This window comes from Schistocerca nitens, chromosome 1 (assembly GCF_023898315.1).
Source record: "Schistocerca nitens isolate TAMUIC-IGC-003100 chromosome 1, iqSchNite1.1, whole genome shotgun sequence".
NCBI lineage: Eukaryota > Metazoa > Arthropoda > Insecta > Orthoptera > Acrididae > Schistocerca > Schistocerca nitens.
The window spans coordinates 1263772151-1263789792 of record NC_064614.1 but is presented as its reverse complement, the minus strand read 5'-3'; positions in this window follow the sequence as shown (position 1 = coordinate 1263789792).

Genomic DNA, 17642 nt, shown 5'->3' with positions numbered 1-17642 from the left:
TTTATCTCTACTTTCGTTATTTTACTCCTTAGGAAAAGATCAACTGCTCGAAAGACTGCTAGTACTGCGATTATACTAGTGGTCGCTACACTAAAGTATTGTATTGTCCTTTCGACCACGTTGATATTCCTGAATATGTCTTAACATTAGATCGACAGCAATTTGCCGCTTTTCTACATCAATCAAAATTTCTATGCTCTATAGTGCTGTAGAATCTAGTGTGTACTTTATAAAGGAAATATTTTGGGTGGGTAAAATTGTGAAGGGATTTTCTGGCCAATACAATGCCGGTTCTACACTAGTAATTAATGTAGTACCCTGATGGTTGCTATTAGTCTACTCCCACTATATCACATTCAGTTGCGTTGATTAATATACAGCAAAACTGTAATTCTGCTCTTGTCATTCACATAAAGGTCTAGTTTCTATAACAGTTCACTGTTACCTTTTGTCTCTAGCCTACAGATTAGAACCAACGATTTTATTCTGAAAATTCTCGTTGAAAATTTGATCGTTGCTTCATAACTACCTTCTTACACTCTGGTGCATTCATATTTCCCCAGAATTTTTTACGTCACACGATCAGTTGGTCAGGAAAAATAGTAATAATGTCATTAATACACTTAACAAGACCTTCTACTGATAGAACTAAGTGCATTTCACGTTGTTTATATAGAAATAATACTTCATTGATCGAAAATTTAATGCATCTGTTAATAAGACTCTATCCATCCACGTATGCAAGAATCGTATATCACACTCAGTATACTCCATCTAGGTGTCATCCTCGCCATCAGCTAGAGGAAATAATTGAGATGTACTTACTTCCTCAGAAAAAAGTGGGAATACAATAAAAATGTGTGTGTTCCTAAGTACACTACGTGAATAAATGAAAAAAGAAATCCTACTGTTACCCATGTGTCGCTGCATCCACAACTATGTATCCCTTCGTCTCAACACATACGGCCGATTTTGCGTTATTTCTAAAATCTAGTACGTCACATCAGTGTTTATACTTGAGGAAAGGAATCTATGGCCCCATGGAAAGGCTTACTGATCATCGTCATCAGTGTTCTGCTATATTAGCGGGTCCTTTGCCTCTCCATTTTCTGCGATCCGTTGCTTCCTTCTTAAGGCTGCTTATGTTGTACCGTCCATCACTTCATCCAGTATCTGAAATCTCTTCCTTCCTCGCTTCCGTTTCCCTTCTGCATAACATTCTAAAACTGTTATTTCGGTCCGTCATGCTTTCTTAATATATGCCCTATCCAATTCCTTTCTCTTCTCTTTATTACATTTAGTATTTGTCTTTTCTCTCCCACTCCTCTCAGTACCTCTTCATTTTTTACTCTGTCCATCCAACTTATTCTTTCCATACTCCGCCATGTCCACATCTCAAAAGCCTCTAGCCCTGCTCTGTCTTTCTTCCTCAAAGTCCATGTTTCAGAGCCATACAGAAAAACACTCCATACAAAACATTTTATGAGTCGTTACCTCAGTTCTCTGTCCACACTGCTGCAGAAAATTCTCCTTTTCTTATAAAATGCCTCTTTTGCCATTGCACATTATCAGGTGGTTCTTTGTCTCGTAATATGTTTATAAGCTCAAGTGACAGCATTTCTGTAATTTGTTCTTTGTTGGATCTTACATTCTCTAGATCCCACTTCTTCACCACAGTCGCCTTCTTCAGTTTTTTCATTCTTATTTCTATCTCTGCCCTAAATAAGTTGTGGTTGCTGTTAATATCTGCACCTGGTAATGTGTGCACCTTCTTGATTCCATTCCTGTATCCTACCTCTGCCAGTATAAAATCTACACTCCTGGAAATGGAAAAAAGAACACATTGACACCGGTGTGTCAGACCCACCATACTTGCTCCGGACACTGCGAGAGGGCTGTACAAGCAATGATCACACGCACGGCACAGCGGACACACCAGGAACCGCGGTGTTGGCCGTCGAATGGCGCTAGCTGCGCAGCATTTGTGCACCGCCGCCGTCAGTGTCAGCCAGTTTGCCGTGGCATACGGAGCTCCATCGCAGTCTTTAACACTGGTAGCATGCCGCGACAGCGTGGACGTGAACCGTATGTGCAGTTGACGGACTTTGAGCGAGGGCGTATAGTGGGCATGCGGGAGGCCGTGTGGACGTACCGCCGAATTGCTCAACACGTGGGGCGTGAGGTCTCCACAGTACATCGATGTTGTCGCCAGTGGTCGGCGGAAGGTGCACGTGCCCGTCGACCTGGGACCGGACCGCAGCGACGCACGGATGCACGCCAAGACCGTAGGATCCTACGCAGTGCCGTAGGGGACCGCACCGCCACTTCCCAGCAAATTAGGGACACTGTTGCTCCTGGGGTATCGGCGAGGACCATTCACAACCGTCTCCATGAGGCTGGGCTACGGTCCCGCACACCGTTAGGCCGTCTTCCGCTCACACCCCAACATCGTGCAGCCCGCCTCCAGTGGTGTCGCGACAGGCGTGAATGGAGGGACGAATGGAGACGTGTCGTCTTCAGCGTTGAGAGTCGCTTCTGCCTTGGTGCCAATGATGGTCGTATGCGTGTTTCGCGCCGTGCAGGTGAGCGCCACAATCAGGACTGCATACGACCGAGGCACACAGGGCCAACACCCGGCATCATGGTGTGGGGAGCGATCTCCTACACTGGCCGTACACCACTGGTGATCGTCGAGGGACACTGAATAGTGCACGGTACATCCAAACCGTCATCGAACCCATCGTTCTACCATTCCTAGACCGGCAAGGGAACTTGCTGTTCCAACAGGACAATGCACGTCCGCATGTATCCCGTGCCACCCAACGTGCTCTAGAAGGTGTAAGTCAACTACCCTGGCCAGCAAGATCTCCGGATCTGTCCCCCATTGAGCATGTTTGGGACTGGATGAAGCGTCGTCTCACGCGGTCTGCACGTCCAGCACGAACGCTGGTCCAACTGAGGCGCCAGGTGGAAATGGCATGGCAAGCCGTTCCACAGGACTACATCCAGCATCTCTACGATCGTCTCCATGGGAGAATAGCAGCCTGCATTGCTGCGAAAGGTGGATATACACTGTACTAGTGCCGACATTGTGCAGGCTCTGTTGCCTGTGTCTATGTGCCTGTGGTTCTGTCAGTGTGATCATGTGATGTATCTGACCCCAGGAATGTGTCAATAAAGTTTCCCCTTCCTGGGACAATGAATTCACGGTGTTCTTATTTCAATTTCCAGGAGTGTATTTGGTTTCTGTATTTATGCACTGGTGATTTCCAAGTGTAGAGCCTCCTCTTGTGGTTCTTGAACCATGTGTTTGCCGCTATCACCTGCCTTTCCCTGCAGAAGTCAATTAGCTATTGACCTCTACCATTTCTCTTTCCTAAACCATGACTGCCTACTATGTTTTCCTCTTTCCCTTTTCACACAATGGCGTTCCAGTCTCCCATTACTATTTTGCAGTATTTTTTATTTTCGTTCATTATTCTCTCTATTACGTTTTATGTTTCCTCTGCAATTTTGTCATCATGTTCGCAAGTTGGTATACACACCCGGACAATTAGTAAATCCTTTTATGTTCCTTTCAGCCTTACACCAATAACCTGGTAATTTGCATTATTCACATATTCAATACATTTAGCCAATGACTTTAAAATCATTCCTTCCCCATTCATTCCTTTTACTTCTGCTGCTGAGTAGTACAATACATATTCATCTGATTATAACTCTCAACATCCATTCCATATTATCTCAGCAACTCCTACGAGGTCCATATGATTTTTTTCCATATCTCTTTTAACGTTTTCTAGTTCTCCTACAGAGTTTAACATTCCAGATACCAATTCTTGGTTTGATATTTTGCCTCCTTTCAAGTTGTCGCCCCAGAGATCTGAATGGGGGACTAATTTATCTCCGGATTCTGATTTAACATGAGTGGAAGCCATTTTTGTCCATAAAATGGAGACTGAATTATGCAGGGAGGATAATCTGCGGTGGTATTCCGTTGCCTTCCGCAGTTCTGGAGACCGCCCCTAACTTGGGATACAGACGCCTTTCGCAACCGCCCCCTCCGGGTGAGATGCTGCATGAGAAGTATAGGTTGGAAAATTAAAGACCCCTAGCCCTGGAAACATAATAGAGTCACGGTCGGAAAAGAACAAGAGTTGGGCGAGGGTGGCCAGATAGGAAAGATAAGAGCGAGGAGCTTGGCATAAGTGAGTGGAAGCAATGCCAGGACTCAGCTCGGATCCCTGTGGTCGCCAGCCACATACTCACTTGGTGTGAGTCCGGGAGGGAACTCTGCTGGTATATACTACTAAAATTCTATTTGATAATTGTAATTTTACTTTTACAGACGACTTTACCTCGACCACCATGGAAGGTCCCTGAAACCTCGTCAAAAACATTTTTGTCGGACCCTTTAGAGTGTAAAGATCTGCAGGTAATACCCACTGACCTAAATGATATTCTACAACTACATCTACATTTATACTCCGCAAGCCACCCAACGGTGTGTGGCGGAGGGCACTTTACGTGCCACTGTCATTACCTCCCTTTTCTGTTCCAGCCGCGTATGGTTCGCGGGACGAACGACTGTCTAAAAGCCTCCGTGCGCGCTCGAATCTCTCTAATCTTACATTCGTGATCTCCTCGGGAGGTATAAGTAGGGGGAAGCAATATATTCGATACCTCATCCAGAAACGCACCCTCTCGAAACCTGGAGAGCAAGATACACCGCGATGCAGAGCGCCTCTCTTGCAGAGTCTGCCACTTGCGTTTGCTAAACATCTCCGTAACGCTATCACGGTTACCAAATAACCCTGTGACGAAAAGCGCCGCTCTTCTTTGGATCTTCTCTATCCCCTCCGTCAACCCGATCTGGTACGGATCCCACACTGATGAGCAATACTCAAGTTTAGGTCGAACGAGTGTTTTGTAAGCCACCTACTTTGTTGATGGACTCCATTTTCTAAGCACTCTCCCAATGAATCTCAACCTGGTACCTGCCTTACCAACAATTAATTTTATGTGATCATTCCACTTCAAATCGTTCCGCACGCTTACTCCCAGATATTTTACAGAAGTAACTGTTACCAGTGTTCGCTCCGCTATCATATAATCATACAATAAAGGCTCCTTCTTTCTATTTATTCGCAATACATTACATTTATCTATGTTAAGGGTCAGTTGCCACTCCCTGCACCAAGTGCCTATCCGCTGCAGATCTTCCTGCATTTCGCTACAATTTTCTAATGCTGCAACTTCTCTGTATACTACAGCATCATACGCGAAAAGCCGCATGGAACTTCCGACACTATCTACTAGGTCATTTATATATATTGTGAAAAGCAGTGGTCCCATAACACTCCCCTGTTACTTTAACGTCTGCAGACGTCTCTCCATTGATAACAACATGCTGTGTACTGTTTGCTAAAAACTCTTCAATCCAGCCACACAGCTGGTCTGATATTCCGTAGGCTCTTACTTTGTTTATCAGGCGACAGTGCGGAACTGTATCGAAGGCCTTCCGGAAGTCAAGGAAAATAGCATCTACCTGGGAGCCTGTATCTAATATTTTCTGGGTCTCATCAACAAATAAAGCGAGTTGGGTCTCACACGATTGCTGTTTCCGGAATCCATGTTGATTCCTACAGAGTAGATTCTGGGTTTTCAAAAACGACATGATACGCGAGGAAAAAACATGTTCTAATATTCTACAACAGATCGACGTCAGAGATATAGGTCTATAGTTTTGCGCATCTACTCGACGACCCTTCTTGAAGACTGGGACTACCTGTGCTCTTTTCCAATCATTTGAAACCTTCCGTTCATCTAGAGACTTGCGGTACACGGCTGTTAGAAGGGAGGCAAGTTCTTTCGCGTACTCTGTGTAGAATCGAATTGGTATCCCGTCAGGTCTAGTGGACTTTCCTCTGTTGAGTGATTTCAGTTGCTTTTCTATTCCTTGGACACTTATTTCGATGTCAGCCAGTTTTTCGTTTGTGCGAGGATTTAGAGAAGGAAATGCAGTGCGGTCTTCCTCTGTGAAACAGCTTTGGAAAAAGGTGTTTAGTATTTCAGCTTTACGCGTGTCATCCTCTGTTTCAATGCCATCATCATCCCGGAGTGTCTGGATATGCTGTTTCGAGCCACTTACTGATTTAACGTGGTATATTCCTCTTACTTAACACCACAAGCTCTTCAAGCTCTAGCACTTTTGTGTTAAGCCGTTTTATCTTTTGGCAGACTTCCTTTACAGTTTTTGCGAATAATTTGACATGTTCACCTCCTTTTCCCAACTTTCGTTTAATCTCACAACTGGACAACGTATTTGGCGTCGAGATACCAACTCTTAAGGTGATAACCTGCAAATGGTCATACAGAGAGGACAAACGGTCATACAGGGTATGACCGTTTGTCCTCTCTGTATGACCATTTGCAGGCTCAATTTCTTGATTTCCAGTGAGCTACAGAGCTTAATGAGATGGGACATGAAATTTTCCCCCAGCTCCATAATAATGGTTTGTGGCAACCCATATTTAAATATCCAGTGAATCATCACAGCATGAGCTACTGTGCTTACTTTCTGTTCTGGTACTGCTACCATAACCAGATACCTTGAGAAGTGATCGATAATTGTTAACACATACTTGTTACTTGATAGACTCCTGTGGAACGGTGCCAAAATATCTGCTCATATCATTTGGAATGGATAGTCAGACTCTCGTAGTCTTTGTAATTGTATCATTTGATGACATAAATCGGCATGTTGTGCAAAATTGGTTCAAATGGCTCTGAGCACTACGGTACTTAACAGCTGAGGTCATCAGTCCCCTAGAACTTAGAACTACTTCCACATAACTAACCTAAGGACATCACACAATCCATGCCCGAGGCAGGATTCGAACTTGCGACCGTAGCAGCCGCGCGCTTCCGTACTGAAGCGCCTAGAACCGGTCGGCCACCGCGGCCGGTTCATGTTGTGCATATGGAATACAGTTGCTGATGCACTGCTGAACATCAGCTCGTCTTGTTCTGCACCAGAAACTGTCTGCCCTCTTACCCCCATGACCTGATAACATTCTTAACACCCCATTTGTGAATTACATCATATTGAAATTCACATAGTTTCAAAGCCCATTTCGTTTTACGACTTGAAGGATCTTTTAGTCCTAATAGCCATTTTAATGCTGCATGATCAGTAATCATTGGGAACATATGTCCATATAGATTACATCTGAAATAGGAAATACCGTATGTTAATGCTAACATCTCCTTTTCAGAGACATAATAATTTTGTTCAGTCTTATTAAGCTGATGAGATGCATACGCAGCTGGGTGTTCTTTCTCATCAATCGTTCGTCCTAAAACCACACCCAATGCTGTACCACTTGCACCAGATGACAATATGAATTCTTTTGTGAAAACTGGAACAATCAAAACTGGATCTGAAAACAACATATCTTTTAAATTTTGAAATGCTCTCTGACACTCAGATGTCCAGCTAAACGTAACACCTTTCTGCAATAATCGTTTTAGTGGTTTTTCAAACCCCTTCATGAATTTTATATAATTTTTTTCCTAATACAAGGAAAGATTTTAACTGCTTAACTGTCCAAGGGACCATAAAGTCACATACAGCAGAAGTAAGGTGCTGATCTGGCCTTACTCATCTTGGCTAATTATATGTCCCAGATAGTTTACTTGTGATTGTGAAAAGTGACAGTAATTAGTCTTAAGCGTAAGTCAAGCCTTTTGCAGCCTGTCAAATACCATTCCCAAATGAAAGTGCTCTTCCAGGCTTTTTACGAATATACTTAAATCGTTGAGATACATCCAGCGTTTTTTTTTTTTTGTCTTAAACTTCCACCTAATAAACGTTGAAATGTATCTGGTGTGTGCTTTAGCCCAAAAGGCATCCTAAAATATTGACATTCACCAATAGGTGTTGTAAATGCTGTTTTAGGTATATCCTCAGGGTGTACCTCAGTTTGATGAAATCCACTCTTTAAATCTAGGGTTGAAAAGTTCTTGCACTGACCCAAATTATCTAATGTGTCAGTAATATTAGGGCCTAGGTGCACATGTACCGGTTTTTTCATTTAAGAATCTGTAATCGTGACAAAAACAATATTACTTGGTACCATCTGGTGACATCTTACCCACAATCGCATTACTTGCTGACCATGAACTATTACTGTGTTCTATAATCCCATCTGGCAACTGCCGATTCACCACTTTGTCTACTAAATTCTGTGAATGCTTAGGTAGTCGATACTGTTGGTAATCTATGCTGTGTGATCGTTAACGCTCCTTCTGGATTGAACAAATTCTTACCCGGTACTGATTCCATTAACGACCTATCTTACTCTGAAGGAGTTTAACTTTTTCTCACAATACAGCTATGTCGCTGGTTCGCTATGTTCTACCTTGTACTTCTGAATTCTCTGATTCTCTGATTCTAGCACGATGGCTATCCAGAAAATCTAACCCAAGTACCGTAGCGACACCAGGTTCCACAGTTGGCAACACTTCTATTTGCTCATCAGACCTTGTGTTCCCTATTTCAAATTCGATCCCTGTTGTCCCAGTTGAATCAACTGCATTTCCATCTACTGCACATAACCTGTCTCTTGGCATTTGTGATCTAATCTTATCCACGAGGTCCATACTGACATCAGATACATGTGCCCCTATATCTGCCAAAAATTCGAATTGTTTCTCTTTCAAACGAGCCACCAACGAACAACCAATATTTTTGTTCGCATTGGATGTACTTCCATTTAATGGGAACGCTTCTCGACGCAAGGAAGACTCCTGTTGTCGTTTAACGATTTCTTTTTCCCATTATAGTTACCCAGTTTCTTTGACCTACCCTACTGTACCTTATGACGAACCCGTTGACAATTAAAACATTGTGGCTGGCACCAGTGTGCTTTAGAATGACCCTTTCTTTCACCAACAGTCTTTTTTCGACACAAACATCTCCTGATCATTCCGAGACTTGCAGATAACTGGCTACCTGCAGCACTGCTGCTACATCTTGTGGATTTTCCATTCTAACTCTGCGAAAAAGTTCTGGAGAAATCCCGCTTACGAACAAATTGAGTGCCCTATCCTCAGTCTCTCTCAATACAAAAACCTTAGCGTCCGGTTTGTTGATCAGCTCTTAAGTTTCCGCGTTCGACTTGTGTATACAGTCTGGAAATGCATCGACAGTCTCATTTGCCAAATATCTCGAATTACTTAACTTTTCCCGAAAGAAACGAGCACTATTTTGCTTTCTGTGCCCTTCATTTAAGCCATTTGTCAACTCTGTAAAAGTGGTTACTTTGTTCAAAACCTCATGGTACATGATGTACATCTTAGCCTCACCCAACAATCCCGATTTGGCTATCTTCGACTATCTTTGTTCAGACCAGTTGCACGAGCTGGCTGCGGATAACACGTCTTTAATAAAAACAGGGATGTTGTTGTTGCTGTTGTAGTCTTCAGTCCTGGGACTGGTTTGATGCAGCTCTCCATGCTACTCTATCCTGTCAAGCTGCTTCATCTCCCAGTACCTACTGCAGTCGACATCCTTCTGAATCTGCTTAGTGTATTTATCTCTTGGTCTCCCTCTACGATTTTTACCCTCTACGCTGCCCTCCAGTACCAAATTGGTGATCCCTTGATGCCTCAGAACATGTCCTACCAACCGATCTCTTCTTCTAGTCAAGTTGTGCCACAAACTCCTCTTCTCCCCAATTCTATTCCATATCTCCTCATTAGTTATGTGATCTACCCATCTAATCTTCACTATTCTTCTGTAGCACCACATTACGAAAACTTCTATTCTCTTCTTGTCTAAACTATTTATCGTCCACGTTTCACTTCCATACATGGCTACACTCCATACAAATACTTTCAGAAACGACTTCCTGACCTTTAAATCAATACTCGATGTTAACAAATTTCTCTTCTTCAGAAACGCTTTCCTTGCCATTGCCAGTCTACATTTTATATCCTCTCCGACCATCATCAGTTATTTTGCTCCCCAAATAGCAAACCTCGTTTACTACTTTAAGGGTCTCATTTCCTAATCTAATTCCCTCAGCATCACTTAATTCGACTACATTCCATTATCCTCGTTTTGCTTTTGTTGACGTTCATCTTATACCCTCCTTTCAAGTCACTGTCCACTCCGTTCAACGGGACTTCCAAATCCTTTGCTGTCTCTGACAGAATTACAATGTCATCGGCGACCGTTAAAGTTTTTATTTCTTCTCCGTCGATTTTAATACCTACTCCGAACTTTTCTTTTGTTTCCTTTACTGCTTGCTCAATATAAAGATTGAATAGCATCGCGGAGAGGCTACAACCCTGTCTCACTCCCTTCCCAACCACTGCTTCCCTTTCAAGTCCCTCGACTCTTATAACTGCCATCTGGTTTCTGTACAAATTGTAAATAGCCTTTCTCTCCCTGTATTTTACCCCTGACACCTTCAGAATTTGAAAAAGAGTATTCCAGTCAACATTGTCAAAAGCTTTCTCTAAGTCTACAAATGCTAGAAACGTAGGTTTGCCTTTCCTTAATCTTTCTTCCAAGATAAGTCCTAGGGTCAGTATTGCCTCATGTGTTCCAACATTTCTACGGAATCCAAACTGATCTTCCCCGAGGTCGGCTTCTATCAGTTTTTCCATTTGTCTGTAGTTGGCAGCTGTGACTTATTAAACTGATAGTTCGGTAATTTTACATCTGTCAACACCTGCTTTCTTTGGGATTGGAATCATTATATTCTTCTTGAAGTCTGAGGGAATTTTGCCTCTCTCATACATCTTACTCTCCAGATGGTAAAGTTTTGTCAGGACTGGTTCTCCCAAGGCTGTCAGTAGTTCTAATGGCATGTTGTCTAGTCCCGGGGCCTTGTTTCAACTTAGGTATTTCAGTGCTCTGTCAAACTCCTCACGCAGTATCATATCTCCCATTTCATCTTCATGTACCTCCTCTTCCATTTCCATAATGTTGTCCTCAAGAACATCGCCCCTGTATAGACCCTCTTTATACTCCTTCCACCTTTCTGCTTTCCCTTCTTCATCTACCTCCTCTTCCATTTCCATAATATTGTCCTCAATAACATCGCCCCTGTATAGACCCTCTTTATACTCCTTCCACCTTTCTGCTTTTCCTTCTTTGCTTAGAACTGGGTTTCCATCTGAGCTCTTGATATTCATGCGTTTCTTTCTCCAAAGGTCTCTTTAAATTTTTTGTAGGGAGTATCTACCTTACCCCTCGTGAGATAAGCCTCTACACAGTGATATCCTCCGTTGTTTTGCCACAAAAAAGTGAAATAAGACTAGCGACTACAGGATCCATGAATGGCGAAGGTACTACCAGTGTTGATTCAACTTTACTAGGACCTGATCGAGAAGGGTCACCCATTTGGCTATGTAACTGCTGTAGGCTACATGATGCGCAACTTCACTCGCGACTACCATGGCGAGGTCCATCTTTCCAGCCACGACACCATGCAGCGTGGTACAGATGGGCTCATTAACATACCGAATGGACCGCTCTGTATTGGCATCATGTTGTCTTCACCGATGAGTGTCCTATTTGCCTTCAACCAGACAATCGTCGTAAACGTGTTTGTAGGCAACCCGGTCACGTTAAATGCCTTAGACACACTGTCCAGCGAGTGCAGCAAGGTGGAGGTTACCTGCAGTTTTGGGGTGGCATTATGTGGGGCCGACGTATGCCGCTGGTGACCATGGAAGGCGCCTTAACGGTTGTACGATACGTGAATGCCATACTCCGACCAATAGTGCAGCATATTGGCGAGGCATTTGTCTTCATGGACGCCAATTCGCGTCCCCATTGTGTACTCCTCGTGAATGACTTCCTTCACGATTACGACATCGCTCGATTAGAGTGGCCAGCATGTTCTCCAGACATGAACCCTATCGAAGATGCTAGGGATAGATTGAAAAGGGGTGTTTATGAACGACGAGACCCACCAACCACTCTGAGGGATCCACGGCGAATCGCTGTTGAGGAGTGGAACAATCTGGACCAACAGTGCCTTGATGAAGTTGTGAATAGTGTGCCATGACGGATACAGACGTGCATCAATGCAAGAGGACGCGCTACTGGGTATTAGAAGTACCGGTGTGTACAGCAATCTGGGTCACCACATCTGAAGGTCTCGCTGTATGGTGGTACAACATGCAATGTGTGGGTTTCATGAGCAATAAACAGCGCGGATCTCTATTCCAATTTTCTGCACAGATTCCGGAACTCCCAGAACCGAGGTGATGCAAAATATTTTTTTGATGTGTGTATTATTTCAACGTATTTATCTCGAAGTAACAACGCATGTACGTCGCGCAGGAAGCGGAAGCTACCATCTAGACGAACAGTCAAACAAGAATTTCATCGATCACAAGTTAAGATAGAATAACGGACTAAAGTTACTCTACCTGTAATTTCACCCACTAATATGTGTTTATTATGCAAACACAATCAAAGTCACGAATTTTTGAAAATTGCAAATTTCTTTGTTACTACGGTTATTGAAGTCAACTGATCAAGGGGTAGGTAGAAGTTCATCCTACGTTCTCTGGAGCTGTGCTGTTATTGGTTAAGGAGGACGTATGGTGAGAGTTTAAATGCGCCTAAGTGTTTCCCGGTTTGGGACGTGATTTCGCCATTGATTCTATTCTCCTGCATAACTAACCCTGATGAGTGTACTAAACAGGGTATTTGAAACATTTTTGGCCAAACTGAGACAGCTGATACAGGGTCCAGAAATGATTACTTTGAGACATGGAACCAATGGTCGGAAATGGATATTTAATGTCTTATGTGCATACACAGCGTACACTGTATAACAACAACGTAGCTCGTAGTTATTGTTCAAGGTGACGACCGCCAATCTCAGTGCATGCATGGTAACGGCGCATGAAGTTCTGACGAACTCTCTCAAACATCCCTCGTGTCTGTTGTACCAAGAAATTGGCGGGTTGGACCCTAGGAAGCATATCTTCATCTTTACGCAAAGGGTTACATAACTTTCCTGAAAGCAAGGGGAAAGTACAGCCGTAACTTTTCCAGAGGGCATGCAGCTTTACTGTATGGTTAAATGATGATGGCGTCCTCTTGAGTAAAATATTCCGGAGGTAAAATAGTCCCCCATTCGCATCTCCGGGCGGGGATTCCTCAAGAGGACGTCGTTTTCAGGAGAAAGAAAACTGGCGTTCTACGGATCGGAGCGTGGAATGTCAGATCTCTTAATCGGGCAGGTAGGTTAGAAAATTTAAAAAGAAAAATGGATAGGTTAAAGTTAGATATAGTGGGAATTAGCGAAGTTCGGTGGTAAGAGGAACAAGACTTTTGGTCAGGTGAATACATGGTTATAAATACAAAATGAAATGGGAGTAATGCAGGAGTAGGTTTAATAATGAATAAAAAAGTAGGAGTGCGGATAAGGTACTACAAGCAGCATAGTGAACGCATTATTGTGGCCAAAATAGACACGAAGACGACACCTAGTATAGTAGTACAAGTTTATATGCCAACTAGCTCTGCAGGTGACGAAGAAATTGAAGAAATGTATGATGAGATAAAAGAAATTATTCAGATAGTGAAGGGAGACGAAAATTTAATAGTCATGGGTGACTGGTATTCGATAGTAGGAAAAGGAAGAGAAGGAAACGTAGTAGGTGAATATGGATTGGGGGGAAGAAATGAAAGAGGAAGCCGCCTGATAGAATTTTGCACAGAGCATAGCATAATCATAGCTAACACGTGGTTCAAGAATCATAAAAGAACATTGTGTACATGGAAGAAGCCTGGAGATACTGACAGGTTTCAGGTAAATTATATAATGGTAAGTTTTTAAATTGTAAGACATATCCAGGGGAAGATGTGGACTCTGACCACAATCTATTGGTTATGAACTCTAGATTAAAAATCAAGAAACTACAAGAAGGTGGGAATTTACGAAGATGCGACTTGGATAAACAGACAGAACCAGAGGTCGTAGAGAGTTTCAGGGAGAGCATAATTGAACGACTGACAGGAATGGGGGAAAGAAATACAGTAGAAGAAGAATGGGTAGCTTTGAGGGATGAAATAGTGAAGACCGCAGAGGATTAAGTAGGTAAAAAGACGAGGGCTAGTAGAAATACTTGGGTGACAGAAGAAATATTGAATTTATTTGATGAAAGAGTAAAATATAAAAATGCAGTAAATGAAGCAGGCAAAAAGGAATACAAACGTCTCAAAAATGAGATCGACAGGATGTGCAAAATGGCTAAGAAGGGATGGCCAGAGGACAAATGTAAGGATGTAGAGGCATATCTCCCTAGGGGGAAGATAGATATTTCCTCCAGGAAAATTAAGACGACATTTGAAGAAAAGAGAACCACTTGCATGAATATCAAGAGCTCAGATGGAAACCCAGTTCTAAGCAAAGAAGGGGAAGCAGAAAGGTTGAAGGAGTATATAGAGTGTCTATACAAGGGCGATGTACGTCAGGGCATTATTATGGAAATGGAAGGGGATGTAGATTAAGATGAAATGGGAGATATGATACTGCGTGAAGAGTTTGACAGAGCACTGAAAGACCTGAGTTGAAACAAGGCCCCGGGACTAGACAAGATGCCATTAGAGCTACTGACAGCCTTGGGAGAACGAGTCCTGACAAAACGCTACCATCTTGTGAGAAAAATGTATGAGGCAGGCGAAATACCCTTAGACTTCAAGAAGAATATAATAATTCCAATCCCAAAGAAAGCAGGTGTTGACAGATGTGAAAATTACCGAACTATCAGTTTAATAAGTCATGACTGCGAAATACTAACGCGAATTCTTTACAGACGAATGGAAAAACTTGTAGAAGCTGACCTCGGGGAAGAACAGTTTGGATTCCGTAGAAATATTAGAACACGTGAGGCAATACTCACCCTAGGGCTTATCTTGGAAGAAAGATTAAGGAAAGGCAAACCTACGTTTCTAGCATTTGTAGACTTAGAGAAATCTTTTGAAAATGTTGACTGGAATACTCTCTTTTTTAAATTCTGAAGGTGGCAGGCGTAAAATACAGGGAGAGAAAGGCTGTTTACAATTTGTACAGAAACCAGATGGCAGTTATAATAGTCGAGTGGCACGAAAGGGAAGCAGTGGTTGGGAAGTGAGTGAGACAAGGTTGTAGTCTCTCCCCGATGTTATTCAATCTGTATATTGAGCAAGCAGTAAAGGAAACAAAACAAAAATTCGGAGGAGGAATTAAAATCCATGGAGAAGAAATAGAAACTTTGAGGCTCGCCGATGACATTGTAATTCTATTAGTGACAGCAAAGGACTTGGAAGAGCAGTTGAACGGAATGGACAGTGTCTTGAAAGGAGGGTATAAGATGAACATCAACAAAAGCAAAACGAGGATAATGGAAAGTAGTCGAATTAAGTTGGGTGATGCTGAGGGAATTAGATTAGGAAATGAGACACTTACAGTAGTAAAGGAGTTTTGCTATTTGGGAGCAAAATAACTGATGATGGTTGAAGTAGAGAGGATATAAAATGTAGATTGGCAATGGCAAGGAAAGCGTTTCTGAAGAAGAGAAATTTGTTAACATCGAGTATTGATTTAAGTGTCAGGAAGTCGTTTCTGAAAGTATTTGTATGGAGTGTAGCCATGTATGGAAGTGAAACATGGACGATAAATAGTTTACACAAGAAGAGAATAGAAGCTTTCGAAATGTGGTGCTACAGAAGAATGCTGAAGATTAGATGGGTAGATCACATAACTAATGAGGAGGTATTGAATAGAATTGGGGAGAAGAGCAGTTTGTGGCCCACCTTGACAAGAAGAAGGGATCGGTTGGTAGGACATGTTCTGAGGCATCGAGGGATCATTAATTTAGTACTGGAGGACAGCATGGAGGGTAAAAATCGTAGAGGGAGACCAAGAGATGAATACACTAAGCAGATTCAGAAGGATGTAGGCTGCAATAGGTACTGGGAGATGAAAAAGCTTGCACAGGATAGAGTAGCATGGAGAGCTGCATCAAACCAGTCTCAGTACTGAAGACCACAACAACATTATCCAGTGAAGTTGATGAATTATCTTATTCTTGATATATTATCTTCTTCTCGCCTAAAGTTGTGGTTGTTCAGGTTTGATGTTGTACTACCCGTAACATAGCCCCATTTAGGCCTAAGAGGAAGTGCTAAGTAGCATGTTTTTTTCTGGCTAGAATGTATAGTGGACTGTAATACAACAATAATAGAGGTAGTTCGTAAGTGGGTATAGTATTGTAACACTTACTTCGGGAGTCCACACGCATGCTATCGGCATCAAGTGTCTCTTAGCTTGTAAGTCAAATAATAACTCCATTCTTCCAATGTCAATGTATTTTTTATAAATAATACAGATGTATTAGCCGTGGATAAATTACAGCAGTAATCCTTCTGTCAATATCTTAACGTATTTTTGACAGGCATTAGAGATGTGGAAATAACATTGACATACGCATTGTGAGGCTCTAAACATAACAATAACTGTAAGCCTGAAACAGACAAAAGTAATTGGTCATTATTGAAAGTTGAGGGCATGGGCCTGTACAAACATAGAGAGAACGAAAATCTACCGACATGATTGGAATATGTTGTCGAGCAAATCGTCAACATATATCGACTCTGTCCACCTCTGTGACCGAAATGCATTGGTACATAAATCAGTTTCCTTGTTAGCTATGAAAGCACATGATAATGAAACTATATCTACCGAAGAGAAACTTCGAGAAGCAGCGATTATTACTTGAAATTTACGATTCCTGTGGAAAAGAAAGTGAAAGACGGAAGCGCAGAATGGACAGTTGCCTATGAGAACACTACGTTAGGTGAAAGACAGCCACAACAAGTAATACATTAAATTTCGGGCATGCAGCAGCGCATATACACTTCTTCAAGTCATATTTCGGCCGCGTATCGTCCGGCCTTTCTCAGAAGTAGTGGCAAGGCTGACGATGAGGTGTAAATCGCGGCGATATATGCTCCACCGCTGCGGTACTGTGAATGCGGGTCACAGATGCTGGTCGGCGGCAAACAGCCTTCATGACGGCTTCATTCTGGTGGGGACACTTTCGGTAAGGTGTTAGAACGCCTGTGAACGCTGGGCTTTGGAGCTTTCTAACTCATGCCGAACGTGTTGCGTTCAGGTTGGTCCCTTTCAAGAATGTAATACGATTGCCTCACACATTGTGTTTTATGACAGGGCGCATTTTCATGTTGATATAAACAATCACCTTCTGGGAACTGTGCATCTGCAGTAAGCAAAAGGCATTCGTGTCAAATGTCATAATGTCCTTCCGCGTTGAGCATTTTTTTAAGCGGAGTGAGGAACCACAGAAAATATCTCCATACTGTAGCATCCTCTCCTCCGTACTTCACTGTTGGAAGGACGCTTGATGGCATGTAACGGTCTCCAGGTATTCAAATACCCAAACCCGTGGGATTGCCGCATGGTACGCTCAGTCCGGAACCGCGGGACTGCTACGGTCGCAGGTTCGAATCCTGCCTCGGGCGTGGATGTGCGTGATGTCCTTAGGTTAGTTAGGTTTAAGTAGTTCTAAGTTCTAGGGGATTGATGACCATAAATGTTAAGTCC